This window comes from Phyllobates terribilis, unplaced genomic scaffold (genome assembly GCF_046119375.1).
Source record: "Phyllobates terribilis strain yellow unplaced genomic scaffold, ASM4611937v1 Scaffold_1024__1_contigs__length_465996, whole genome shotgun sequence".
Classification (NCBI taxonomy): Eukaryota; Metazoa; Chordata; class Amphibia; order Anura; family Dendrobatidae; genus Phyllobates; species Phyllobates terribilis.
The window spans coordinates 223,653-248,974 of NW_027363784.1; the positions used below are offsets into that span (position 1 = coordinate 223,653).

The window sequence follows — 25,322 nt, forward strand, 5'->3', positions numbered from 1 at the left end:
AAAGCTCCAAAATGCTTGCCTAATATGTCTGTTTATCCAAAAGGAAGTAAAAAGGGAGAGCTAGAAAGATAGCATTGCATCACATTACATGGCAATGCAATGCACAGTTGCTGAAGTTGAACCAAAATGAGCTTGTAATCTGGCTTCTGCAACTTTGAACATGAAAAATCCAATGAGGAGAAGAAAAGCAAAGCCAAAGAGTCCATCCCAAAATCCAACAAACAAGCAAAATGAACAAAAAACATTGAATTCAATTCTTTCTGATTTTAGAAACTGCATTAAAGAAGGGGTGCACCGGTCCTGGAGATACTGCAATACCAGGTCAATGCGTGGAGTGGACAGAGCAAGCTCTTTTTCCATCTCCCTGTTCTAAAAATCCATTTAATATATGGTCCCCAGATAGGGGACGTATCAGATATTAAACTGATAAGAACAGATACTACACTTGATCTTAGCCAAAAGGCCGAGAAGCGATAACCAGAATTGGTTTCAAACTACGGAGCCACCCAAGGATCCTGAAAAGTCCATTTGTGGAGATGAGCTCCTGGACTCCCGTTAAGAAGACATGTTGTCAACCTCTAGATCCCTTACATGCCTGCACTTTTCGGCTTGCTGCTGCTGCAATCCACGCGTTTTAGATCTGCATAACTCCACCTCTTTAAACACAGCACCTTCACCCCCTGCTGTTCCCACCCGCCTCAACACCGTTGGAAGGGAGGAGAACCAATTAAGGCGGGGGGTGGGGTGGAACGAGCAGCTGTCTACCCTTAGCAGGAGGGCTCCTGATTACATACCTCTCCTGCTGCTGCTGCTGCTGGCTGTCCAGCAGCAGACTGAAGGTGGCTGCTGCTGTGCACAGGTATATAAAGGCTCAGAGCCTATTATGACACGCGCAGCCAGCGTTCCATTGCCACATTCCATCTACTGCAGGCAGGATACCTGGCTGGCTGAATGTCGCTGAGAAGCTCACAGAGACCGCCATAAGCAACAGTTTAACAGAATGCCACAGACTAATCAACCAAACTTTTTGGGTTGGGTTCTCTTTTATAGTCTGCAGGCATTAAATGAAAGAAGTCAGTGTTCCAGCAGAAGGAGACAACGTTTCAGAAAAGGCATTGTAGCAAACCAAAAAAGAAATTTTAAGCGCAGCAGAGTAACCAGCGCACATACCTGTTAGCTCAGGTGAGTTTAAAAGGCTGCTGTTGATAACAAGGGCATTTGCTAAATAGATGGTGTGTGTGCAACAATATACTGAAAGGTCAATTATATTGTGCAGCTTATCTCACCACCTGTAGTTATTTAGGTGAAAGCTCCAAAATGCTTGCCTAATATGTCTGTTTATCCAAAAGGAAGTAAAAAGGGAGAGCTAGAAAGATAGCATTGCATCACATTACATGGCAATGCAATGCACAGTTGCTGAAGTTGAACCAAAATGAGCTTGTAATCTGGCTTCTGCAACTTTGAACATGAAAAATCCAATGAGGAGAAGAAAAGCAAAGCCAAAGAGTCCATCCCAAAATCCAACAAACAAGCAAAATGAACAAAAAACATTGAATTCAATTCTTTCTGATTTTAGAAACTGCATTAAAGAAGGGGTGCACCGGTCCTGGAGATACTGCAATACCAGGTCAATGCGTGGAGTGGACAGAGCAAGCTCTTTTTCCATCTCCCTGTTCTAAAAATCCATTTAATATATGGTCCCCAGATAGGGGACGTATCAGATATTAAACTGATAAGAACAGATACTACACTTGATCTTAGCCAAAAGGCCGAGAAGCGATAACCAGAATTGGTTTCAAACTACGGAGCCACCCAAGGATCCTGAAAAGTCCATTTGTGGAGATGAGCTCCTGGACTCCCGTTAAGAAGACATGTTGTCAACCTCTAGATCCCTTACATGCCTGCACTTTTCGGCTTGCTGCTGCTGCAATCCACGCGTTTTAGATCTGCATAACTCCACCTCTTTAAACACAGCACCTTCACCCCCTGCTGTTCCCACCCGCCTCAACACCGTTGGAAGGGAGGAGAACCAATTAAGGCGGGGGGTGGGGTGGAACGAGCAGCTGTCTACCCTTAGCAGGAGGGCTCCTGATTACATACCTCTCCTGCTGCTGCTGCTGCTGGCTGTCCAGCAGCAGACTGAAGGTGGCTGCTGCTGTGCACAGGTATATAAAGGCTCAGAGCCTATTATGACACGCGCAGCCAGCGTTCCATTGCCACATTCCATCTACTGCAGGCAGGATACCTGGCTGGCTGAATGTCGCTGAGAAGCTCACAGAGACCGCCATAAGCAACAGTTTAACAGAATGCCACAGACTAATCAACCAAACTTTTTGGGTTGGGTTCTCTTTTATAGTCTGCAGGCATTAAATGAAAGAAGTCAGTGTTCCAGCAGAAGGAGACAACGTTTCAGAAAAGGCATTGTAGCAAACCAAAAAAGAAATTTTAAGCGCAGCAGAGTAACCAGCGCACATACCTGTTAGCTCAGGTGAGTTTAAAAGGCTGCTGTTGATAACAAGGGCATTTGCTAAATAGATGGTGTGTGTGCAACAATATACTGAAAGGTCAATTATATTGTGCAGCTTATCTCACCACCTGTAGTTATTTAGGTGAAAGCTCCAAAATGCTTGCCTAATATGTCTGTTTATCCAAAAGGAAGTAAAAAGGGAGAGCTAGAAAGATAGCATTGCATCACATTACATGGCAATGCAATGCACAGTTGCTGAAGTTGAACCAAAATGAGCTTGTAATCTGGCTTCTGCAACTTTGAACATGAAAAATCCAATGAGGAGAAGAAAAGCAAAGCCAAAGAGTCCATCCCAAAATCCGACAAACAAGCAAAATGAACAAAAAACATTGAATTCAATTCTTTCTGATTTTAGAAACTGCATTAAAGAAGGGGTGCACCGGTCCTGGAGATACTGCAATACCAGGTCAATGCGTGGAGTGGACAGAGCAAGCTCTTTTTCCATCTCCCTGTTCTAAAAATCCATTTAATATATGGTCCCCAGATAGGGGACGTATCAGATATTAAACTGATAAGAACAGATTTTTTTTTTTTTTTTTTTAAAACCTATTCAGGTTAAAATTAAAGTCCACTCCACAGTCCTCTTCTCCCCAAAGGGAGACAAGACGTGGACTCCAACTTAAATCATCATCAGGTTTTGGTACTTTTAATGTCAGAAAAAAAAATTACAAAAATACAACAATACTTACAAAGAAAGAAATGTTTCAGAACCTGAATGGATACCAAAAAAATAAAAATTAAATTATAACTGTATTAACAACAGTAATAACATCAAGTAAAATACTTGTAACCGTTATCAAAAGCATGAACCCCAACCCAACTCAGAACCTTAAGGGACAAATCTTCAACCCTTGATGCTGAAAAAACTTGTTTCGATACACCATCTGGTATTCTATATTTCACACAAAAAACATTTTTATCTCTTATTAGTTCTTTCCTAACATTCTCTATAAGATAGTCCAAACGTTTCTCATCATACAACTTACGGTACAACCGGTTAAAATATTCTGCATTCTTTATAAACATAGGTTGTTGAAAAACAACTATATTTTCTTCCATTGCCACCTCCACTTCCTGTTCCTTTCTCTTTTCTTGCTTTTTAACCTTACCACGGCCAGTTCCCTGACTTACACCTCCCATTTCACTCTCTACCCTATCCCCCCAATCTACTCTTGTTTTCTCCATCTCCCTCTGCACTCCTACAGGTTTGCTTTCTTTTCCCTTTACCACCAACACCTTTTCTACACTTTCCTCCTTTCTCTCTACCAAAACCTTTTTAACCACTACCTCCTTCTCTTTATTTCTTTTCCTCTTTGGGCAATTCTTAAAAACATGCGTATCTTCCTGACACAAGTTGCACTTCCTCCGATCTTTACAATCCTTTGACTCATGATCACCTTTTTTGCAAAAACCACATACACCACCCGAACAATTTTCCTTTCCATGCCCGTATTGACGACAAACTCGACAAAAAGTGGGTATACCACTGAAAAAAATATCACCATTTATATTACCCAACTTAAACCTAGCTGGGGGAAGCAACACAGTCCCCTGCTCATCTTCTTTGAAACGGACCAAAAATTTCCACTTCGAAGTCCAAAAACCAAATTCATTATAAATCTTCCCTTTTGGTGTTACTGACAAACAAAAAAACTCCAAAAATGTAAGAACATCCTCTTCGTCCACCAATGGAGAGTACATTTTAACAATGATCCATTTATCTCTAACGGGGAAGTGTGGCATTACACTTATCCCCTCCATTCTTTTATCCTGGCTTGCAGTCATTTTCCTTAGATATCCTTCAAAAAAAACTTTGTCAACAAAAACTATATCATAAACACCCCTCCTGGGGTAGTCCATTATCGCCAACACTTCTTCTGTCTTCAAACCAAAAAGATCCACAAGAACTTGACTCATCACATACCTAAAATCCTTTTGATCTCGAAAGTTCTCCTGAACAACCAAACGAATAGAATTCTGCACCTTAGCGAATTCAAGCACATTATCTTCCTCTCCTTCATGTGATGCTGCAGACATCTTCTTCACAAACAGGTTCTCCTCTTCTCAATAGAAACCTTCAACACCGAAGTGCCAGGTAGATGATCGCCTCCCGTTGCCCGGGGACTAATCCGACTCCCTAATAGCAGCAGGGAGGTGAAGCCCTGCTGAAAAACAGAGCGATCCCCCCAGGCCAAGGAGCCGGGTACCCCGAGCACCTCTCAGCCAAGACCAAGGCAGCAGCCGCTAGATCACTGCACTTGATCTTAGCCAAAAGGCCGAGAAGCGATAACCAGAATTGGTTTCAAACTACGGAGCCACCCAAGGATCCTGAAAAGTCCATTTGTGGAGATGAGCTCCTGGACTCCCGTTAAGAAGACATGTTGTCAACCTCTAGATCCCTTACATGCCTGCACTTTTCGGCTTGCTGCTGCTGCAATCCACGCGTTTTAGATCTGCATAACTCCACCTCTTTAAACACAGCACCTTCACCCCCTGCTGTTCCCACCCGCCTCAACACCGTTGGAAGGGAGGAGAACCAATTAAGGCGGGGGTGGGGTGGAACGAGCAGCTGTCTACCCTTAGCAGGAGGGCTCCTGATTACATACCTCTCCTGCTGCTGCTGCTGCTGGCTGTCCAGCAGCAGACTGAAGGTGGCTGCTGCTGTGCACAGGTATATAAAGGCTCAGAGCCTATTATGACACGCGCAGCCAGCGTTCCATTGCCACATTCCATCTACTGCAGGCAGGATACCTGGCTGGCTGAATGTCGCTGAGAAGCTCACAGAGACCGCCATAAGCAACAGTTTAACAGAATGCCACAGACTAATCAACCAAACTTTTTGGGTTGGGTTCTCTTTTATAGTCTGCAGGCATTAAATGAAAGAAGTCAGTGTTCCAGCAGAAGGAGACAACGTTTCAGAAAAGGCATTGTAGCAAACCAAAAAAGAAATTTTAAGCGCAGCAGAGTAACCAGCGCACATACCTGTTAGCTCAGGTGAGTTTAAAAGGCTGCTGTTGATAACAAGGGCATTTGCTAAATAGATGGTGTGTGTGCAACAATATACTGAAAGGTCAATTATATTGTGCAGCTTATCTCACCACCTGTAGTTATTTAGGTGAAAGCTCCAAAATGCTTGCCTAATATGTCTGTTTATCCAAAAGGAAGTAAAAAGGGAGAGCTAGAAAGATAGCATTGCATCACATTACATGGCAATGCAATGCACAGTTGCTGAAGTTGAACCAAAATGAGCTTGTAATCTGGCTTCTGCAACTTTGAACATGAAAAATCCAATGAGGAGAAGAAAAGCAAAGCCAAAGAGTCCATCCCAAAATCCGACAAACAAGCAAAATGAACAAAAAACATTGAATTCAATTCTTTCTGATTTTAGAAACTGCATTAAAGAAGGGGTGCACCGGTCCTGGAGATACTGCAATACCAGGTCAATGCGTGGAGTGGACAGAGCAAGCTCTTTTTCCATCTCCCTGTTCTAAAAATCCATTTAATATATGGTCCCCAGATAGGGGACGTATCAGATATTAAACTGATAAGAACAGATACTACACTTGATCTTAGCCAAAAGGCCGAGAAGCGATAACCAGAATTGGTTTCAAACTACGGAGCCACCCAAGGATCCTGAAAAGTCCATTTGTGGAGATGAGCTCCTGGACTCCCGTTAAGAAGACATGTTGTCAACCTCTAGATCCCTTACATGCCTGCACTTTTCGGCTTGCTGCTGCTGCAATCCACGCGTTTTAGATCTGCATAACTCCACCTCTTTAAACACAGCACCTTCACCCCCTGCTGTTCCCACCCGCCTCAACACCGTTGGAAGGGAGGAGAACCAATTAAGGCGGGGGGTGGGGTGGAACGAGCAGCTGTCTACCCTTAGCAGGAGGGCTCCTGATTACATACCTCTCCTGCTGCTGCTGCTGCTGGCTGTCCAGCAGCAGACTGAAGGTGGCTGCTGCTGTGCACAGGTATATAAAGGCTCAGAGCCTATTATGACACGCGCAGCCAGCGTTCCATTGCCACATTCCATCTACTGCAGGCAGGATACCTGGCTGGCTGAATGTCGCTGAGAAGCTCACAGAGACCGCCATAAGCAACAGTTTAACAGAATGCCACAGACTAATCAACCAAACTTTTTGGGTTGGGTTCTCTTTTATAGTCTGCAGGCATTAAATGAAAGAAGTCAGTGTTCCAGCAGAAGGAGACAACGTTTCAGAAAAGGCATTGTAGCAAACCAAAAAAGAAATTTTAAGCGCAGCAGAGTAACCAGCGCACATACCTGTTAGCTCAGGTGAGTTTAAAAGGCTGCTGTTGATAACAAGGGCATTTGCTAAATAGATGGTGTGTGTGCAACAATATACTGAAAGGTCAATTATATTGTGCAGCTTATCTCACCACCTGTAGTTATTTAGGTGAAAGCTCCAAAATGCTTGCCTAATATGTCTGTTTATCCAAAAGGAAGTAAAAAGGGAGAGCTAGAAAGATAGCATTGCATCACATTACATGGCAATGCAATGCACAGTTGCTGAAGTTGAACCAAAATGAGCTTGTAATCTGGCTTCTGCAACTTTGAACATGAAAAATCCAATGAGGAGAAGAAAAGCAAAGCCAAAGAGTCCATCCCAAAATCCGACAAACAAGCAAAATGAACAAAAAACATTGAATTCAATTCTTTCTGATTTTAGAAACTGCATTAAAGAAGGGGTGCACCGGTCCTGGAGATACTGCAATACCAGGTCAATGCGTGGAGTGGACAGAGCAAGCTCTTTTTCCATCTCCCTGTTCTAAAAATCCATTTAATATATGGTCCCCAGATAGGGGACGTATCAGATATTAAACTGATAAGAACAGATACTACACTTGATCTTAGCCAAAAGGCCGAGAAGCGATAACCAGAATTGGTTTCAAACTACGGAGCCACCCAAGGATCCTGAAAAGTCCATTTGTGGAGATGAGCTCCTGGACTCCCGTTAAGAAGACATGTTGTCAACCTCTAGATCCCTTACATGCCTGCACTTTTCGGCTTGCTGCTGCTGCAATCCACGCGTTTTAGATCTGCATAACTCCACCTCTTTAAACACAGCACCTTCACCCCCTGCTGTTCCCACCCGCCTCAACACCGTTGGAAGGGAGGAGAACCAATTAAGGCGGGGGGTGGGGTGGAACGAGCAGCTGTCTACCCTTAGCAGGAGGGCTCCTGATTACATACCTCTCCTGCTGCTGCTGCTGCTGGCTGTCCAGCAGCAGACTGAAGGTGGCTGCTGCTGTGCACAGGTATATAAAGGCTCAGAGCCTATTATGACACGCGCAGCCAGCGTTCCATTGCCACATTCCATCTACTGCAGGCAGGATACCTGGCTGGCTGAATATCGCTGAGAAGCTCACAGAGACCGCCATAAGCAACAGTTTAACAGAATGCCACAGACTAATCAACCAAACTTTTTGGGTTGGGTTCTCTTTTATAGTCTGCAGGCATTAAATGAAAGAAGTCAGTGTTCCAGCAGAAGGAGACAACGTTTCAGAAAAGGCATTGTAGCAAACCAAAAAAGAAATTTTAAGCGCAGCAGAGTAACCAGCGCACATACCTGTTAGCTCAGGTGAGTTTAAAAGGCTGCTGTTGATAACAAGGGCATTTGCTAAATAGATGGTGTGTGTGCAACAATATACTGAAAGGTCAATTATATTGTGCAGCTTATCTCACCACCAGTAGTTATTTAGGTGAAAGCTCCAAAATGCTTGCCTAATATGTCTGTTTATCCAAAAGGAAGTAAAAAGGGAGAGCTAGAAAGATAGCATTGCATCACATTACATGGCAATGCAATGCACAGTTGCTGAAGTTGAACCAAAATGAGCTTGTAATCTGGCTTCTGCAACTTTGAACATGAAAAATCCAATGAGGAGAAGAAAAGCAAAGCCAAAGAGTCCATCCCAAAATCCGACAAACAAGCAAAATGAACAAAAAACATTGAATTCAATTCTTTCTGATTTTAGAAACTGCATTAAAGAAGGGGTGCACCGGTCCTGGAGATACTGCAATACCAGGTCAATGCGTGGAGTGGACAGAGCAAGCTCTTTTTCCATCTCCCTGTTCTAAAAATCCATTTAATATATGGTCCCCAGATAGGGGACGTATCAGATATTAAACTGATAAGAACAGATACTACACTTGATCTTAGCCAAAAGGCCGAGAAGCGATAACCAGAATTGGTTTCAAACTACGGAGCCACCCAAGGATCCTGAAAAGTCCATTTGTGGAGATGAGCTCCTGGACTCCCGTTAAGAAGACATGTTGTCAACCTCTAGATCCCTTACATGCCTGCACTTTTCGGCTTGCTGCTGCTGCAATCCACGCGTTTTAGATCTGCATAACTCCACCTCTTTAAACACAGCACCTTCACCCCCTGCTGTTCCCACCCGCCTCAACACCGTTGGAAGGGAGGAGAACCAATTAAGGCGGGGGGTGGGGTGGAACGAGCAGCTGTCTACCCTTAGCAGGAGGGCTCCTGATTACATACCTCTCCTGCTGCTGCTGCTGCTGGCTGTCCAGCAGCAGACTGAAGGTGGCTGCTGCTGTGCACAGGTATATAAAGGCTCAGAGCCTATTATGACACGCGCAGCCAGCGTTCCATTGCCACATTCCATCTACTGCAGGCAGGATACCTGGCTGGCTGAATGTCGCTGAGAAGCTCACAGAGACCGCCATAAGCAACAGTTTAACAGAATGCCACAGACTAATCAACCAAACTTTTTGGGTTGGGTTCTCTTTTATAGTCTGCAGGCATTAAATGAAAGAAGTCAGTGTTCCAGCAGAAGGAGACAACGTTTCAGAAAAGGCATTGTAGCAAACCAAAAAAGAAATTTTAAGCGCAGCAGAGTAACCAGCGCACATACCTGTTAGCTCAGGTGAGTTTAAAAGGCTGCTGTTGATAACAAGGGCATTTGCTAAATAGATGGTGTGTGTGCAACAATATACTGAAAGGTCAATTATATTGTGCAGCTTATCTCACCACCTGTAGTTATTTAGGTGAAAGCTCCAAAATGCTTGCCTAATATGTCTGTTTATCCAAAAGGAAGTAAAAAGGGAGAGCTAGAAAGATAGCATTGCATCACATTACATGGCAATGCAATGCACAGTTGCTGAAGTTGAACCAAAATGAGCTTGTAATCTGGCTTCTGCAACTTTGAACATGAAAAATCCAATGAGGAGAAGAAAAGCAAAGCCAAAGAGTCCATCCCAAAATCCGACAAACAAGCAAAATGAACAAAAAACATTGAATTCAATTCTTTCTGATTTTAGAAACTGCATTAAAGAAGGGGTGCACCGGTCCTGGAGATACTGCAATACCAGGTCAATGCGTGGAGTGGACAGAGCAAGCTCTTTTTCCATCTCCCTGTTCTAAAAATCCATTTAATATATGGTCCCCAGATAGGGGACGTATCAGATATTAAACTGATAAGAACAGATACTACACTTGATCTTAGCCAAAAGGCCGAGAAGCGATAACCAGAATTGGTTTCAAACTACGGAGCCACCCAAGGATCCTGAAAAGTCCATTTGTGGAGATGAGCTCCTGGACTCCCGTTAAGAAGACATGTTGTCAACCTCTAGATCCCTTACATGCCTGCACTTTTCGGCTTGCTGCTGCTGCAATCCACGCGTTTTAGATCTGCATAACTCCACCTCTTTAAACACAGCACCTTCACCCCCTGCTGTTCCCACCCGCCTCAACACCGTTGGAAGGGAGGAGAACCAATTAAGGCGGGGGGTGGGGTGGAACGAGCAGCTGTCTATCTACCCTTAGCAGGAGGGCTCCTGATTACATACCTCTCCTGCTGCTGCTGCTGCTGGCTGTCCAGCAGCAGACTGAAGGTGGCTGCTGCTGTGCACAGGTATATAAAGGCTCAGAGCCTATTATGACACGCGCAGCCAGCGTTCCATTGCCACATTCCATCTACTGCAGGCAGGATACCTGGCTGGCTGAATGTCGCTGAGAAGCTCACAGAGACCGCCATAAGCAACAGTTTAACAGAATGCCACAGACTAATCAACCAAACTTTTTGGGTTGGGTTCTCTTTTATAGTCTGCAGGCATTAAATGAAAGAAGTCAGTGTTCCAGCAGAAGGAGACAACGTTTCAGAAAAGGCATTGTAGCAAACCAAAAAAGAAATTTTAAGCGCAGCAGAGTAACCAGCGCACATACCTGTTAGCTCAGGTGAGTTTAAAAGGCTGCTGTTGATAACAAGGGCATTTGCTAAATAGATGGTGTGTGTGCAACAATATACTGAAAGGTCAATTATATTGTGCAGCTTATCTCACCACCTGTAGTTATTTAGGTGAAAGCTCCAAAATGCTTGCCTAATATGTCTGTTTATCCAAAAGGAAGTAAAAAGGGAGAGCTAGAAAGATAGCATTGCATCACATTACATGGCAATGCAATGCACAGTTGCTGAAGTTGAACCAAAATGAGCTTGTAATCTGGCTTCTGCAACTTTGAACATGAAAAATCCAATGAGGAGAAGAAAAGCAAAGCCAAAGAGTCCATCCCAAAATCCGACAAACAAGCAAAATGAACAAAAAACATTGAATTCAATTCTTTCTGATTTTAGAAACTGCATTAAAGAAGGGGTGCACCGGTCCTGGAGATACTGCAATACCAGGTCAATGCGTGGAGTGGACAGAGCAAGCTCTTTTTCCATCTCCCTGTTCTAAAAATCCATTTAATATATGGTCCCCAGATAGGGGACGTATCAGATATTAAACTGATAAGAACAGATACTACACTTGATCTTAGCCAAAAGGCCGAGAAGCGATAACCAGAATTGGTTTCAAACTACGGAGCCACCCAAGGATCCTGAAAAGTCCATTTGTGGAGATGAGCTCCTGGACTCCCGTTAAGAAGACATGTTGTCAACCTCTAGATCCCTTACATGCCTGCACTTTTCGGCTTGCTGCTGCTGCAATCCACGCGTTTTAGATCTGCATAACTCCACCTCTTTAAACACAGCACCTTCACCCCCTGCTGTTCCCACCCGCCTCAACACCGTTGGAAGGGAGGAGAACCAATTAAGGCGGGGGGTGGGGTGGAACGAGCAGCTGTCTACCCTTAGCAGGAGGGCTCCTGATTACATACCTCTCCTGCTGCTGCTGCTGCTGGCTGTCCAGCAGCAGACTGAAGGTGGCTGCTGCTGTGCACAGGTATATAAAGGCTCAGAGCCTATTATGACACGCGCAGCCAGCGTTCCATTGCCACATTCCATCTACTGCAGGCAGGATACCTGGCTGGCTGAATGTCGCTGAGAAGCTCACAGAGATCGCCATAAGCAACAGTTTAACAGAATGCCGCAGACTAATCAACCAAACTTTTTGGATTGGGTTCTCTTTTATAGTCTGCAGGCATTAAATGAAAGAAGTCAGTGTTCCAGCAGAAGGAGACAACGTTTCAGAAAAGGCATTGTAGCAAACCAAAAAAGAAATTTTAAGCGCAGCAGAGTAACCAGCGCACATACCTGTTAGCTCAGGTGAGTTTAAAAGGCTGCTGTTGATAACAAGGGCATTTGCTAAATAGATGGTGTGTGTGCAACAATATACTGAAAGGTCAATTATATTGTGCAGCTTATCTCACCACCTGTAGTTATTTAGGTGAAAGCTCCAAAATGCTTGCCTAATATGTCTGTTTATCCAAAAGGAAGTAAAAAGGGAGAGCTAGAAAGATAGCATTGCATCACATTACATGGCAATGCAATGCACAGTTGCTGAAGTTGAACCAAAATGAGCTTGTAATCTGGCTTCTGCAACTTTGAACATGAAAAATCCAATGAGGAGAAGAAAAGCAAAGCCAAAGAGTCCATCCCAAAATCCGACAAACAAGCAAAATGAACAAAAAACATTGAATTCAATTCTTTCTGATTTTAGAAACTGCATTAAAGAAGGGGTGCACCGGTCCTGGAGATAATGCAATACCAGGTCAATGCGTGGAGTGGACAGAGCAAGCTCTTTTTCCATCTCCCTGTTCTAAAAATCCATTTAATATATGGTCCCCAGATAGGGGACGTATCAGATATTAAACTGATAAGAACAGATACTACACTTGATCTTAGCCAAAAGGCCGAGAAGCGATAACCAGAATTGGTTTCAAACTACGGAGCCACCCAAGGATCCTGAAAAGTCCATTTGTGGAGATGAGCTCCTGGACTCCCGTTAAGAAGACATGTTGTCAACCTCTAGATCCCTTACATGCCTGCACTTTTCGGCTTGCTGCTGCTGCAATCCACGCGTTTTAGATCTGCATAACTCCACCTCTTTAAACACAGCACCTTCACCCCCTGCTGTTCCCACCCGCCTCAACACCGTTGGAAGGGAGGAGAACCAATTAAGGCGGGGGGTGGGGTGGAACGAGCAGCTGTCTACCCTTAGCAGGAGGGCTCCTGATTACATACCTCTCCTGCTGCTGCTGCTGCTGGCTGTCCAGCAGCAGACTGAAGGTGGCTGCTGCTGTGCACAGGTATATAAAGGCTCAGAGCCTATTATGACACGCGCAGCCAGCGTTCCATTGCCACATTCCATCTACTGCAGGCAGGATACCTGGCTGGCTGAATGTCGCTGAGAAGCTCACAGAGACCGCCATAAGCAACAGTTTAACAGAATGCCACAGACTAATCAACCAAACTTTTTGGGTTGGGTTCTCTTTTATAGTCTGCAGGCATTAAATGAAAGAAGTCAGTGTTCCAGCAGAAGGAGACAACGTTTCAGAAAAGGCATTGTAGCAAACCAAAAAAGAAATTTTAAGCGCAGCAGAGTAACCAGCGCACATACCTGTTAGCTCAGGTGAGTTTAAAAGGCTGCTGTTGATAACAAGGGCATTTGCTAAATAGATGGTGTGTGTGCAACAATATACTGAAAGGTCAATTATATTGTGCAGCTTATCTCACCACCTGTAGTTATTTAGGTGAAAGCTCCAAAATGCTTGCCTAATATGTCTGTTTATCCAAAAGGAAGTAAAAAGGGAGAGCTAGAAAGATAGCATTGCATCACATTACATGGCAATGCAATGCACAGTTGCTGAAGTTGAACCAAAATGAGCTTGTAATCTGGCTTCTGCAACTTTGAACATGAAAAATCCAATGAGGAGAAGAAAAGCAAAGCCAAAGAGTCCATCCCAAAATCCGACAAACAAGCAAAATGAACAAAAAACATTGAATTCAATTCTTTCTGATTTTAGAAACTGCATTAAAGAAGGGGTGCACCGGTCCTGGAGATACTGCAATACCAGGTCAATGCGTGGAGTGGACAGAGCAAGCTCTTTTTCCATCTCCCTGTTCTAAAAATCCATTTAATATATGGTCCCCAGATAGGGGACGTATCAGATATTAAACTGATAAGAACAGATACTACACTTGATCTTAGCCAAAAGGCCGAGAAGCGATAACCAGAATTGGTTTCAAACTACGGAGCCACCCAAGGATCCTGAAAAGTCCATTTGTGGAGATGAGCTCCTGGACTCCCGTTAAGAAGACATGTTGTCAACCTCTAGATCCCTTACATGCCTGCACTTTTCGGCTTGCTGCTGCTGCAATCCACGCGTTTTAGATCTGCATAACTCCACCTCTTTAAACACAGCACCTTCACCCCCTGCTGTTCCCACCCGCCTCAACACCGTTGGAAGGGAGGAGAACCAATTAAGGCGGGGGGTGGGGTGGAACGAGCAGCTGTCTACCCTTAGCAGGAGGGCTCCTGATTACATACCTCTCCTGCTGCTGCTGCTGCTGGCTGTCCAGCAGCAGACTGAAGGTGGCTGCTGCTGTGCACAGGTATATAAAGGCTCAGAGCCTATTATGACACGCGCAGCCAGCGTTCCATTGCCACATTCCATCTACTGCAGGCAGGATACCTGGCTGGCTGAATGTCGCTGAGAAGCTCACAGAGACCGCCATAAGCAACAGTTTAACAGAATGCCACAGACTAATCAACCAAACTTTTTGGGTTGGGTTCTCTTTTATAGTCTGCAGGCATTAAATGAAAGAAGTCAGTGTTCCAGCAGAAGGAGACAACGTTTCAGAAAAGGCATTGTAGCAAACCAAAAAAGAAATTTTAAGCGCAGCAGAGTAACCAGCGCACATACCTGTTAGCTCAGGTGAGTTTAAAAGGCTGCTGTTGATAACAAGGGCATTTGCTAAATAGATGGTGTGTGTGCAACAATATACTGAAAGGTCAATTATATTGTGCAGCTTATCTCACCACCTGTAGTTATTTAGGTGAAAGCTCCAAAATGCTTGCCTAATATGTCTGTTTATCCAAAAGGAAGTAAAAAGGGAGAGCTAGAAAGATAGCATTGCATCACATTACATGGCAATGCAATGCACAGTTGCTGAAGTTGAACCAAAATGAGCTTGTAATCTGGCTTCTGCAACTTTGAACATGAAAAATCCAATGAGGAGAAGAAAAGCAAAGCCAAAGAGTCCATCCCAAAATCCGACAAACAAGCAAAATGAACAAAAAACATTGAATTCAATTCTTTCTGATTTTAGAAACTGCATTAAAGAAGGGGTGCACCGGTCCTGGAGATACTGCAATACCAGGTCAATGCGTGGAGTGGACAGAGCAAGCTCTTTTTCCATCTCCCTGTTCTAAAAATCCATTTAATATATGGTCCCCAGATAGGGGACGTATCAGATATTAAACTGATAAGAACAGATACTACACTTGATCTTAGCCAAAAGGCCGAGAAGCGATAACCAGAATTGGTTTCAAACTACGGAGCCACCCAAGGATCCTGAAAAGTCCATTTGTGGAGATGAGCTCCTGGACTCCCGTTAAGAAGACATGTTGTCAACCTCTAGATCCCTTACATGCCTGCACTTTTCGGCTTGCTGCTGCTGCAATCCACGCGTTTTAGATCTGCATAACTCCACCTCTTTAAACACAGCACCTTCACCCCCTGCTGTTCCCACCCGCCTCAACACCGTTGGAAGGGAGGAGAACCAATTAAGGCGGGGGGTGGGGTGGAACGAGCAGCTGTCTACCCTTAGCAGGAGGGCTCCTGATTACATACCTCTCCTGCTGCTGCTGCTGCTGGCTGTCCAGCAGCAGACTGAAGGTGGCTGCTGCTGTGCACAGGTATATAAAGGCTCAGAGCCTATTATGACACGCGCAGCCAGCGTTCCATTGCCACATTCCATCTACTGCAGGCAGGATACCTGGCTGGCTGAATGTCGCTGAGAAGCTCACAGAGACCGCCATAAGCAACAGTTTAACAGAATGCCACAGACTAATCAACCAAACTTTTTGGGTTGGGTTCTCTTTTATAGTCTGCAGACATTAAATGAAAGAAGTCAGTGTTCCAGCAGAAGGAGACAACGTTTCAGAAAAGGCATTGTAGCAAACCAAAAAAGAAATTTTAAGCGCAGCAGAGTAACCAGCGCACATACCTGTTAGCTCAGGTGAGTTTAAAAGGCTGCTGTTGATAACAAGGGCATTTGCTAAATAGATGGTGTGTGTGCAACAATATACTGAAAGGTCAATTATATTGTGCAGCTTATCTCACCACCTGTAGTTATTTAGGTGAAAGCTCCAAAATGCTTGCCTAATATGTCTGTTTATCCAAAAGGAAGTAAAAAGGGAGAGCTAGAAAGATAGCATTGCATCACATTACATGGCAATGCAATGCACAGTTGCTGAAGTTGAACCAAAATGAGCTTGTAATCTGGCTTCTGCAACTTTGAACATGAAAAATCCAATGAGGAGAAGAAAAGCAAAGCCAAAGAGTCCATCCCAAATCCGACAAACAAGCAAAATGAACAAAAAACATTGAATTCAATTCTTTCTGATTTTAGAAACTGCATTAAAGAAGGGGTGCACCGGTCCTGGAGATACTGCAATACCAGGTCAATGCGTGGAGTGGACAGAGCAAGCTCTTTTTCCATCTCCCTGTTCTAAAAATCCATTTAATATATGGTCCCCAGATAGGGGACGTATCAGATATTAAACTGATAAGAACAGATACTACACTTGATCTTAGCCAAAAGGCCGAGAAGCGATAACCAGAATTGGTTTCAAACTACGGAGCCACCCAAGGATCCTGAAAAGTCCATTTGTGGAGATGAGCTCCTGGACTCCCGTTAAGAAGACATGTTGTCAACCTCTAGATCCCTTACATGCCTGCACTTTTCGGCTTGCTGCTGCTGCAATCCACGCGTTTTAGATCTGCATAACTCCACCTCTTTAAACACAGCACCTTCACCCCCTGCTGTTCCCACCCGCCTCAACACCGTTGGAAGGGAGGAGAACCAATTAAGGCGGGGGGTGGGGTGGAACGAGCAGCTGTCTACCCTTAGCAGGAGGGCTCCTGATTACATACCTCTCCTGCTGCTGCTGCTGCTGGCTGTCCAGCAGCAGACTGAAGGTGGCTGCTGCTGTGCACAGGTATATAAAGGCTCAGAGCCTATTATGACACGCGCAGCCAGCGTTCCATTGCCACATTCCATCTACTGCAGGCAGGATACCTGGCTGGCTGAATGTCGCTGAGAAGCTCACAGAGACCGCCATAAGCAACAGTTTAACAGAATGCCACAGACTAATCAACCAAACTTTTTGGGTTGGGTTCTCTTTTATAGTCTGCAGGCATTAAATGAAAGAAGTCAGTGTTCCAGCAGAAGGAGACAACGTTTCAGAAAAGGCATTGTAGCAAACCAAAAAAGAAATTTTAAGCGCAGCAGAGTAACCAGCGCACATACCTGTTAGCTCAGGTGAGTTTAAAAGGCTGCTGTTGATAACAAGGGCATTTGCTAAATAGATGGTGTGTGTGCAACAATATACTGAAAGGTCAATTATATTGTGCAGCTTATCTCACCACCTGTAGTTATTTAGGTGAAAGCTCCAAAGTGCTTGCCTAATATGTCTGTTTATCCAAAAGGAAGTAAAAAGGGAGAGCTAGAAAGATAGCATTGCATCACATTACATGGCAATGCAATGCACAGTTGCTGAAGTTGAACCAAAATGAGCTTGTAATCTGGCTTCTGCAACTTTGAACATGAAAAATCCAATGAGGAGAAGAAAAGCAAAGCCAAAGAGTCCATCCCAAAATCCGACAAACAAGCAAAATGAACAAAAAACATTGAATTCAATTCTTTCTGATTTTAGAAACTGCATTAAAGAAGGGGTGCACCGGTCCTGGAGATACTGCAATACCAGGTCAATGAGTGGAGTGGACAGAGCAAGCTCTTTTTCCATCTCCCTGTTCTAAAAATCCATTTAATATATGGTCCCCAGATAGGGGACGTATCAGATATTAAACTGATAAGAACAGATACTACACTTGATCTTAGCCAAAAGGCCGAGAAGCGATAACCAGAATTGGTTTCAAACTACGGAGCCACCCAAGGATCCTGAAAAGTCCATTTGTGGAGATGAGCTCCTGGACTCCCGTTAAGAAGACATGTTGTCAACCTCTAGATCCCTTACATGCCTGCACTTTTCGGCTTGCTGCTGCTGCAATCCACGCGTTTTAGATCTGCATAACTCCACCTCTTTAAACACAGCACCTTCACCCCCTGCTGTTCCCACCCGCCTCAACACCGTTGGAAGGGAGGAGAACCAATTAAGGCGGGGGGTGGGGTGGAACGAGCAGCTGTCTACCCTTAGCAGGAGGGCTCCTGATTACATACCTCTCCTGCTGCTGCTGCTGGCTGTCCAGCAGCAGACTGAAGGTGGCTGCTGCTGTGCACAGGTATATAAAGGCTCAGAGCCTATTATGACACGCGCAGCCAGCGTTCCATTGCCACATTCCATCTACTGCAGGCAGGATACCTGGCTGGCTGAATGTCGCTGAGAAGCTCACAGAGACCGCCATAAGCAACAGTTTAACAGAATGCCACAGACTAATCAACCAAACTTTTTGGGTTGGGTTCTCTTTTATAGTCTGCAGGCATTAAATGAAAGAAGTCAGTGTTCCAGCAGAAGGAGACAACGTTTCAGAAAAGGCATTGTAGCAAACCAAAAAAGAAATTTTAAGCGCAGCAGAGTAACCAGCGCACATACCTGTTAGCTCAGGTGAGTTTAAAAGGCTGCTGTTGATAACAAGGGCATTTGCTAAATAGATGGTGTGTGTGCAACAATATACTGAAAGGTCAATTATATTGTGCAGCTTATCTCACCACCTGTAGTTATTTAGGTGAAAGCTCCAAAATGCTTGCCTAATATGTCTGTTTATCCAAAAGGAAGTAAAAAGGGAGAGCTAGAAAGATAGCATTGCATCACATTACATGGCAATGCAATGCACAGTTGCTGAAGTTGAACCAAAATCTGCTTGTAATCTGGCTTCTGCAACTTTGAACATGAAAAATCCAATGAGGAGAAGAAAAGCAAAGCCAAAGAGTCCATCCCAAAATCCGACAAACAAGCAAAATGAACAAAAAACATTGAATTCAATTCTTTCTGATTTTAGAAACTGCATTAAAGAAGGGGTGCACCGGTCCTGGAGATACTGCAATACCAGGTCAATGAGTGGAGTGGACAGAGCAAGCTCTTTTTCCATCTCCCTGTTCTAAAAATCCATTTAATATATGGTCCCCAGATAGGGGACGTATCAGATATTAAACTGATAAGAACAGATACTACACTTGATCTTAGCCAAAAGGCCGAGAAGCGATAACCAGAATTGGTTTCAAACTACGGAGCCACCCAAGGATCCTGAAAAGTCCATTTGTGGAGATGAGCTCCTGGACTCCCGTTAAGAAGACATGTTGTCAACCTCTAGATCCCTTACATGCCTGCACTTTTCGGCTTGCTGCTGCTGCAATCCACGCGTTTTAGATCTGCATAACTCCACCTCTTTAAACACAGCACCTTCACCCCCTGCTGTTCCCACCCGCCTCAACACCGTTGGAAGGGAGGAGAACCAATTAAGGCGGGGGGTGGGGTGGAACGAGCAGCTGTCTACCCTTAGCAGGAGGGCTCCTGATTACATACCTCTCCTGCTGCTGCTGCTGCTGGCTGTCCAGCAGCAGACTGAAGGTGGCTGCTGCTGTGCACAGGTATATAAAGGCTCAGAGCCTATTATGACACGCGCAGCCAGCGTTCCATTGCCACATTCCATCTACTGCAGGCAGGATACCTGGCTGGCTGAATGTCGCTGAGAAGCTCACAGAGACCGCCATAAGCAACAGTTTAACAGAATGCCACAGACTAATCAACCAAACTTTTTGGGTTGGGTTCTCTTTTATAGTCTGCAGGCATTAAATGAAAGAAGTCAGTGTTCCAGCAGAAGGAGACAACGTTTCAGAAAAGGCATTGTAGCAAACCAAAAAAGAAATTTTAAGCGCAGTAGAGTAACCAGCGCACATACCTGTTAGCTCAGGTTAGTTTAAAAGGCTGCTGTTGATAACAAGGGCATTTGCTAAATAGATGGTGTGTGTGCAACAATATACTGAAAGGTCAATTATATTGTGCAGCTTATCTCACCACCTGTAGTTATTTAGGTGAAAGCTCCAAAATGCTTGCCTAATATGTCTGTTTATCCAAAAGGAAGTAAAAAGGGAGAGCTAGAAAGATAGCATTGCATCACATTACATGGCAATGCAATGCACAGTTGCTGAAGTTGAACCAAAATGAGCTTGTAATCTGGCTTCTGCAACTTTGAACATGAAAAATCCAATGAGGAGAAGAAAAGCAAAGCCAAAGAGTCCATCCCAAAATCCGACAAACAAGCAAAATGAACAAAAAACATTGAATTCAATTCTTTCTGATTTTAGAAACTGCATTAAAGAAGGGGTGCACCGGTCCTGGAGATACTGCAATACCAGGTCAATGCGTGGAGTGGACAGAGCAAGCTCTTTTTCCATCTCCCTGTTCTAAAAATCCATTTAATATATGGTCCCCAGATAGGGGACGTATCAGATATTAAACTGATAAGAACAGATACTACACTTGATCTTAGCCAAAAGGCCGAGAAGCGATAACCAGAATTGGTTTCAAACTACAGAGCCACCCAAGGATCCTGAAAAGTCCATTTGTGGAGATGAGCTCCTGGACTCCCGTTAAGAAGACATGTTGTCAACCTCTAGATCCCTTACATGCCTGCACTTTTCGGCTTGCTGCTGCTGCAATCCACGCGTTTTAGATCTGCATAACTCCACCTCTTTAAACACAGCACCTTCACCCCCTGCTGTTCCCACCCGCCTCAACACCGTTGGAAGGGAGGAGAACCAATTAAGGCGGGGGGTGGGGTGGAACGAGCAGCTGTCTACCCTTAGCAGGAGGGCTCCTGATTACATACCTCTCCTGCTGCTGCTGCTGCTGGCTGTCCAGCAGCAGACTGAAGGTGGCTGCTGCTGTGCACAGGTATATAAAGGCTCAGAGCCTATTATGACACGCGCAGCCAGCGTTCCATTGCCACATTCCATCTACTGCAGGCAGGATACCTGGCTGGCTGAATGTCGCTGAGAAGCTCACAGAGACCGCCATAAGCAACAGTTTAACAGAATGCCACAGACTAATCAACCAAACTTTTTGGGTTGGGTTCTCTTTTATAGTCTGCAGGCATTAAATGAAAGAAGTCAGTGTTCCAGCAGAAGGAGACAACGTTTCAGAAAAGGCATTGTAGCAAACCAAAAAAGAAATTTTAAGCGCAGCAGAGTAACCAGCGCACATACCTGTTAGCTCAGGTGAGTTTAAAAGGCTGCTGTTGATAACAAGGGCATTTGCTAAATAGATGGTGTGTGTGCAACAATATACTGAAAGGTCAATTATATTGTGCAGCTTATCTCACCACCTGTAGTTATTTAGGTGAAAGCTCCAAAATGCTTGCCTAATATGTCTGTTTATCCAAAAGGAAGTAAAAAGGGAGAGCTAGAAAGATAGCATTGCATCACATTACATGGCAATGCAATGCACAGTTGCTGAAGTTGAACCAAAATGAGCTTGTAATCTGGCTTCTGCAACTTTGAACATGAAAAATCCAATGAGGAGAAGAAAAGCAAAGCCAAAGAGTCCATCCCAAAATCCGACAAACAAGCAAAATGAACAAAAAACATTGAATTCAATTCTTTCTGATTTTAGAAACTGCATTAAAGAAGGGGTGCACCGGTCCTGGAGATACTGCAATACCAGGTCAATGCGTGGAGTGGACAGAGCAAGCTCTTTTTCCATCTCCCTGTTCTAAAAATCCATTTAATATATGGTCCCCAGATAGGGGACGTATCAGATATTAAACTGATAAGAACAGATACTACACTTGATCTTAGCCAAAAGGCCGAGAAGCGATAACCAGAATTGGTTTCAAACTACGGAGCCACCCAAGGATCCTGAAAAGTCCATTTGTGGAGATGAGCTCCTGGACTCCCGTTAAGAAGACATGTTGTCAACCTCTAGATCCCTTACATGCCTGCACTTTTCGGCTTGCTGCTGCTGCAATCCACGCGTTTTAGATCTGCATAACTCCACCTCTTTAAACACAGCACCTTCACCCCCTGCTGTTCCCACCCGCCTCAACACCGTTGGAAGGGAGGAGAACCAATTAAGGCGGGGGGTGGGGTGGAACGAGCAGCTGTCTACCCTTAGCAGGAGGGCTCCTGATTACATACCTCTCCTGCTGCTGCTGCTGCTGGCTGTCCAGCAGCAGACTGAAGGTGGCTGCTGCTGTGCACAGGTATATAAAGGCTCAGAGCCTATTATGACACGCGCAGCCAGCGTTCCATTGCCACATTCCATCTACTGCAGGCAGGATACCTGGCTGGCTGAATGTCGCTGAGAAGCTCACAGAGACCGCCATAAGCAACAGTTTAACAGAATGCCACAGACTAATCAACCAAACTTTTTGGGTTGGGTTCTCTTTTATAGTCTGCAGGCATTAAATGAAAGAAGTCAGTGTTCCAGCAGAAGGAGACAACGTTTCAGAAAAGGCATTGTAGCAAACCAAAAAAGAAATTTTAAGCGCAGCAGAGTAACCAGCGCACATACCTGTTAGCTCAGGTGAGTTTAAAAGGCTGCTGTTGATAACAAGGGCATTTGCTAAATAGATGGTGTTTGTGCAACAATATACTGAAAGGTCAATTATATTGTGCAGCTTATCTCACCACCTGTAGTTATTTAGGTGAAAGCTCCAAAATGCTTGCCTAATATGTCTGTTTATCCAAAAGGAAGTAAAAAGGGAGAGCTAGAAAGATAGCATTGCATCACATTACATGGCAATGCAATGCACAGTTGCTGAAGTTGAACCAAAATGAGCTTGTAATCTGGCTTCTGCAACTTTGAACATGAAAAATCCAATGAGGAGAAGAAAAGCAAAGCCAAAGAGTCCATCCCAAAATCCGACAAACAAGCAAAATGAACAAAAAACATTGAATTCAATTCTTTCTGATTTTAGAAACTGCATTAAAGAAGGAGTGCACCGGTCCTGGAGATACTGCAATACCAGGTCAATACGTGGAGTGGACAGAGCAAGCTCTTTTTCCATCTCCCTGTTCTAAAAATCCATTTAATATATGGTCCCCAGATAGGGGACGTATCAGATATTAAACTGATAAGAACAGATACTACACTTGATCTTAGCCAAAAGGCCGAGAAGCGATAACCAGAATTGGTTTCAAACTACGGAGCCACCCAAGGATCCTGAAAAGTCCATTTGTGGAGATGAGCTCCTGGACTCCTGTTAAGAAGACATGTTGTCAACCTCTAGATCCCTTACATGCCTGCACTTTTCGGCTTGCTGCTGCTGCAATCCACGCGTTTTAGATCTGCATAACTCCACCTCTTTAAACACAGCACCTTCACCCCCTGCTGTTCCCACCCGCCTCAACACCGTTGGAAGGGAGGAGAACCAATTAAGGCGGGGGGTGGGGTGGAACGAGCAGCTGTCTACCCTTAGCAGGAGGGCTCCTGATTACATACCTCTCCTGCTGCTGCTGCTGCTGGCTGTCCAGCAGCAGACTGAAGGTGGCTGCTGCTGTGCACAGGTATATAAAGGCTCAGAGCCTATTTTGACAAGCGCAGCCAGCGTTCCATTGCCACATTCCATCTACTGCAGGCAGGATACCTGGCTGGCTGAATGTCGCTGAGAAGCTCACAGAGACCGCCATAAGCAACAGTTTAACAGAATGCCACAGACTAATCAACCAAACTTTTGGGTTGGGTTCTCTTTTATAGTCTGCAGGTATTAAATGAAAGAAGTCAGTGTTCCAGCAGAAGGAGACAACGTTTCAGAAAAGGCATTGTAGCAAACCAAAAAAGAAATTTTAAGTGCAGCAGAGTAACCAGCGCACATACCTGTTAGCTCAGGTGAGTTTAAAAGGCTGCTGTTGATAACAAGGGCATTTGCTAAATAGATGGTGTGTGTGCAACAATATACTGAAAGGTCAATTATATTGTGCAGCTTATCTCACCACCTGTAGTTATTTAGGTGAAAGCTCCAAAATGCTTGCCTAATATGTCTGTTTATCCAAAAGGAAGTAAAAAGGGAGAGCTAGAAAGATAGCATTGCATCACATTACATGGCAATGCAATGCACAGTTGCTGAAGTTGAACCAAAATGAGCTTGTAATCTGGCTTCTGCAACTTTGAACATGAAAAATCCAATGAGGAGAAGAAAAGCAAAGCCAAAGAGTCCATCCCAAAATCCGACAAACAAGCAAAATGAACAAAAAACATTGAATTCAATTCTTTCTGATTTTAGAAACTGCATTAAAGAAGGGGTGCACCGGTCCTGGAGATACTGCAATACCAGGTCAATGCGTGGAGTGGACAGAGCAAGCTCTTTTTCCATCTCCCTGTTCTAAAAATCCATTTAATTTATGGTCCCCAGATAGGGGACGTATCAGATATTAAACTGATAAGAACAGATACTACACTTGATCTTAGCCAAAAGGCCGAGAAGCGATAACCAGAATTGGTTTCAAACTACGGAGCCACCCAAGGATCCTGAAAAGTCCATTTGTGGAGATGAGCTCCTGGACTCCCGTTAAGAAGACATGTTGTCAACCTCTAGATCCCTTACATGCCTGCACTTTTCGGCTTGCTGCTGCTGCAATCCACGCGTTTTAGATCTGCATAACTCCACCTCTTTAAACACAGCACCTTCACCCCCTGCTGTTCCCACCCGCCTCAACACCGTTGGAAGGGAGGAGAACCAATTAAGGCGGGGGGTGGGGTGGAACGAGCAGCTGTCTACCCTTAGCAGGAGGGCTCCTGATTACATACCTCTCCTGCTGCTGCTGCTGCTGGCTGTCCAGCAGCAGACTGAAGGTGGCTGCTGCTGTGCACAGGTATATAAAGGCTCAGAGCCTATTTTGACAAGCGCAGCCAGCGTTCCATTGCCACATTCCATCTACTGCAGGCAGGATACCTGGCTGGCTGAATGTCGCTGAGAAGCTCACAGAGACCGCCATAAGCAACAGTTTAACAGAATGCCACAGACTAATCAACCAAACTTTTTGGGTTGGGTTCTCTTTTATAGTCTGCAGGCATTAAATGAAAGAAGTCAGTGTTCCAGCAGAAGGAGACAACGTTTCAGAAAAGGCATTGTAGCAAACCAAAAAAGAAATTTTAAGCGCAGCAGAGTAACCAGCGCACATACCTGTTAGCTCAGGTGAGTTTAAAAGGCTGCTGTTGATAACAAGGGCATTTGCTAAATAGATGGTGTGTGTGCAACAATATACTGAAAGGTCAATTATATTGTGCAGCTTATCTCACCACCTGTAGTTATTTAGGTGAAAGCTCCAAAATGCTTGCCTAATATGTCTGTTTATCCAAAAGGAAGTAAAAAGGGAGAGCTAGAAAGATAGCATTGCATCACATTAC

General features: G+C 44.5%; 17 non-coding genes and 1 pseudogene across 17 annotated transcripts; all 18 read right to left on the reverse strand.

Moving 5' to 3' along the window:
* Window positions 1-284: 284 nt before the first annotated feature.
* LOC141241740 (U2 spliceosomal RNA) lies at window positions 285-475 on the reverse strand. Its single transcript, XR_012306438.1, has one exon. It is a non-coding gene; the product is annotated as a U2 spliceosomal RNA (small nuclear RNA).
* Window positions 476-1,590: 1,115 nt separating this feature from the next.
* LOC141241741 (U2 spliceosomal RNA) lies at window positions 1,591-1,781 on the reverse strand. The gene has a single exon (XR_012306439.1). It is a non-coding gene; the product is annotated as a U2 spliceosomal RNA (small nuclear RNA).
* Window positions 1,782-2,896: 1,115 nt separating this feature from the next.
* Window positions 2,897-3,077, reverse strand: LOC141241895 (U2 spliceosomal RNA; annotated as a pseudogene).
* Window positions 3,078-5,929: 2,852 nt separating this feature from the next.
* Window positions 5,930-6,120, reverse strand: LOC141241742 (U2 spliceosomal RNA). Its single transcript, XR_012306440.1, has one exon. It is a non-coding gene; the product is annotated as a U2 spliceosomal RNA (small nuclear RNA).
* Window positions 6,121-7,235: 1,115 nt separating this feature from the next.
* Window positions 7,236-7,426, reverse strand: LOC141241743 (U2 spliceosomal RNA). Its single transcript, XR_012306441.1, has one exon. It is a non-coding gene; the product is annotated as a U2 spliceosomal RNA (small nuclear RNA).
* A 1,115-nt stretch (window positions 7,427-8,541) lies between these two features.
* LOC141241744 (U2 spliceosomal RNA) lies at window positions 8,542-8,732 on the reverse strand. The gene has a single exon (XR_012306442.1). It is a non-coding gene; the product is annotated as a U2 spliceosomal RNA (small nuclear RNA).
* A 1,115-nt stretch (window positions 8,733-9,847) lies between these two features.
* LOC141241746 (U2 spliceosomal RNA) lies at window positions 9,848-10,038 on the reverse strand. The gene has a single exon (XR_012306443.1). It is a non-coding gene; the product is annotated as a U2 spliceosomal RNA (small nuclear RNA).
* A 1,119-nt stretch (window positions 10,039-11,157) lies between these two features.
* Window positions 11,158-11,348, reverse strand: LOC141241747 (U2 spliceosomal RNA). The gene has a single exon (XR_012306444.1). It is a non-coding gene; the product is annotated as a U2 spliceosomal RNA (small nuclear RNA).
* A 1,115-nt stretch (window positions 11,349-12,463) lies between these two features.
* Window positions 12,464-12,654, reverse strand: LOC141241967 (U2 spliceosomal RNA). The gene has a single exon (XR_012306624.1). It is a non-coding gene; the product is annotated as a U2 spliceosomal RNA (small nuclear RNA).
* A 1,115-nt stretch (window positions 12,655-13,769) lies between these two features.
* LOC141241748 (U2 spliceosomal RNA) lies at window positions 13,770-13,960 on the reverse strand. The gene has a single exon (XR_012306445.1). It is a non-coding gene; the product is annotated as a U2 spliceosomal RNA (small nuclear RNA).
* Window positions 13,961-15,075: 1,115 nt separating this feature from the next.
* On the reverse strand, window positions 15,076-15,266 carry LOC141241749 (U2 spliceosomal RNA). Its single transcript, XR_012306446.1, has one exon. It is a non-coding gene; the product is annotated as a U2 spliceosomal RNA (small nuclear RNA).
* A 1,114-nt stretch (window positions 15,267-16,380) lies between these two features.
* On the reverse strand, window positions 16,381-16,571 carry LOC141241750 (U2 spliceosomal RNA). The gene has a single exon (XR_012306447.1). It is a non-coding gene; the product is annotated as a U2 spliceosomal RNA (small nuclear RNA).
* Window positions 16,572-17,686: 1,115 nt separating this feature from the next.
* LOC141241853 (U2 spliceosomal RNA) lies at window positions 17,687-17,877 on the reverse strand. The gene has a single exon (XR_012306547.1). It is a non-coding gene; the product is annotated as a U2 spliceosomal RNA (small nuclear RNA).
* Window positions 17,878-18,989: 1,112 nt separating this feature from the next.
* On the reverse strand, window positions 18,990-19,180 carry LOC141241855 (U2 spliceosomal RNA). The gene has a single exon (XR_012306549.1). It is a non-coding gene; the product is annotated as a U2 spliceosomal RNA (small nuclear RNA).
* A 1,115-nt stretch (window positions 19,181-20,295) lies between these two features.
* Window positions 20,296-20,486, reverse strand: LOC141241752 (U2 spliceosomal RNA). Its single transcript, XR_012306449.1, has one exon. It is a non-coding gene; the product is annotated as a U2 spliceosomal RNA (small nuclear RNA).
* A 1,115-nt stretch (window positions 20,487-21,601) lies between these two features.
* LOC141241753 (U2 spliceosomal RNA) lies at window positions 21,602-21,792 on the reverse strand. Its single transcript, XR_012306450.1, has one exon. It is a non-coding gene; the product is annotated as a U2 spliceosomal RNA (small nuclear RNA).
* A 1,115-nt stretch (window positions 21,793-22,907) lies between these two features.
* Window positions 22,908-23,098, reverse strand: LOC141241846 (U2 spliceosomal RNA). Its single transcript, XR_012306540.1, has one exon. It is a non-coding gene; the product is annotated as a U2 spliceosomal RNA (small nuclear RNA).
* A 1,114-nt stretch (window positions 23,099-24,212) lies between these two features.
* LOC141241835 (U2 spliceosomal RNA) lies at window positions 24,213-24,403 on the reverse strand. The gene has a single exon (XR_012306529.1). It is a non-coding gene; the product is annotated as a U2 spliceosomal RNA (small nuclear RNA).
* Window positions 24,404-25,322: the final 919 nt, after the last annotated feature.